Genomic DNA, 2,481 nt, shown 5'->3' on the forward strand with positions numbered 1-2,481 from the left:
TGAGCACTCAGAATTTCAGCTAAAATCGATGGCATGCATTCAACACCTCAGAGAACCAACTCCTAAATCAATGTCAATTAATTCTGAAGTCAAACTGGTTGAGTTGAGGAGACTGGAAAAACTCAGGGGATTCTTAACTGGGCATATGGAAACTCTTAAGTCCAATTATGGGTGATAGCCACCTCGCTATCACCTCCGGGAGGCTGGCTGGAAAATAGGTTCAAGCGGTGTGTGTCTCTGCTTCTCACCACCCCACCCCTCAACTGGAAATTTTTAAAATATGCTTAAATAAAAATCCAACTTTCTGCTGAAATAAAAAGGGGGGGGGATGTAATTTGACAATTTGTAATAGCAATTCCCAAGTGCAAGCCACTTAATACCAAAAGTAAAGAGCAGTGATGGAATTTCCACTTAACGGGTGTCCGCTTAATGGAAAAAAAATGTTTAATGGTTGGCACTGTGTCATGTTCTTACACAGAAAACGTTTGAGACTAAGGGGCAGATGGGCTAGAGATCCAGGAGTCCTCTCTCCCAGAACTGCTGCTTTTGCAGATGGGGTTGAGATATGTTTGTGAACGGGGAGCTTTTGTTTGCTCAGTGCCAAACCTGCCCTAATAACTTCTGCCAGCTTCAGCCCACATCTGCACGCTGGTTTCCTCCTCGCTACACACGTGCTCACGGGCGCACACGCGTACCCACGCAGCAGCAGTGGTCGGCATCCCGGGCACCTAACCTGCCTTTCTGGGGTCCGGGGGTGTCTGCCTCAAGAGCTGTATGAAACTCCAGGGGCTGGCTGTTCCCACATTAAATTGTGTTTTTTCAAGGTGCCTTTATCTGAATAGCGTTGCTTGGTCTAGGCCTAAAATTCCCTCACCCCTCATTCATTTTATCGTTGTGTTAGATGTATCACTGAAACGATCTGTTGGCAATGAGGAGTTGTGAGGGAGTGCAGAGAGATTTGTTATATTGATCAGGCAAATCCCACAGCGTTTTCCATTTCTTGCTTGGATAATGCATGATCTTCCTCCTGAGTCTCTGGCACCTCTGGGGCCTTGGCAGACCAGGAGCTACCTGGTGGTTGGTGCTATCAAACCCATCCATCACTTCTCCTAAAATGATAGGAGGAGTGGAAAATTTTTCTCCTTTCTCTGGCACCAGGTCAGCACTTGTCAGTCTCCATCCATTTCATTACAGGTTTCTGAAGTCAACTCCAAGCATGAAGTAGCTGCCATTTCAATTGTCAAGCTGCCAAATATTTTCCATCTTCAGCACTGTTGTAACATGGTGTCTTCTTCAGCTCTTACAGCAGAAGCGCCAACCTGCCAGTGGCTGGGGGTCATCTGAAGGGCTGGAGCTGCCAGGGCGGCTGGGGGAGCATGGGGCAGCCTTTCCTCAGGCACCTCTCCCAGAAGCACGGTGTTCACCAAGACCTGAGCCTGGCCACAGCCGATGGGATAAGGGCTAGAGAGGATTTGCCGGACTTGGGAAAAAAGGAAAGGAAGGAGGTAGGAGTGAGCATGGCCACTGACGTACAGGCATATCGCTGCTCCTTTCGCTTGTGCAGCGTGGTGAAGGCTGGCTTTTCCGACCAAGGGATCTGTCAGCTAGCTAGCAATTTAAGTAGTGCGTTTTGTTTGATTGTTCTGGAAAATTTTTTGAACCATATGGTTCATCATACGGAAGTAGAAATCAGGAAGGTTTATCAGTATAACTGCGTAAATGGACAGCTGCATGGGCAAATTCCTCCAAGTTCGAACACAGCTTATGTTAGTGAGAATGTCTTTTTACCAATATAGTTTTGGCTAAAAGAAGCTACACAAGCAGAGTCATGCTTACGCTGATACAACTGCGACTGGGCTTTTACTGATATGGGAAGGCGGTTTAAGAAAGCCAGCCTCCAGACTTCACTCACGGTCGCAGGGCCGGTTAGGCCCATGATTTCAGGGCAGAACTGCCAGCTGTTTCGACGGGGGGACATTGTGACCCCAGCTGTTGTGTCATGGAAGTCCTGGACTTTTCCTGGCCAGCTTGTGTAGTTTTACAGCTTCTGGGAGGTGGGGAAACGCGGTTGAGTTCACAAGAGGGAAAGCTGGACAGAAGTCTGTGGTTTCACACCCGCTGGTGTGTTCTTTGGGTTTTGCATGTGAAATGGCGTCTGGCAGACTGTGGGTCAGCAACGTGGCACTAGCGCCTTAGGGGTGGACTGCCTCTCGCCCTCCCTTCCTTTTCAGCAACGGAGCAAGCCTGAAGGTGGCAGCCCCCGCACGTGGTGGCTGCAGCAGTATTTTCCTTCGTGATCCGAAACGATCTGAGACCTGCTCCTCACCTGAGGGCCGGGAGCTGGCTGTGCACAGGCAACATCCACTGGAACATCTTCGGGGTCTGACTGTACAAGGACTCACTGCCTACAGCCTCTCTGGATGCCCCTCGGCAGGGCAGGAACTGTTACGGCCTGTCCTGTCCGTGACGCCCAGATAACGA

Source organism: Calonectris borealis, chromosome 1 (assembly GCF_964195595.1).
Source record: "Calonectris borealis chromosome 1, bCalBor7.hap1.2, whole genome shotgun sequence".
NCBI lineage: Eukaryota > Metazoa > Chordata > Aves > Procellariiformes > Procellariidae > Calonectris > Calonectris borealis.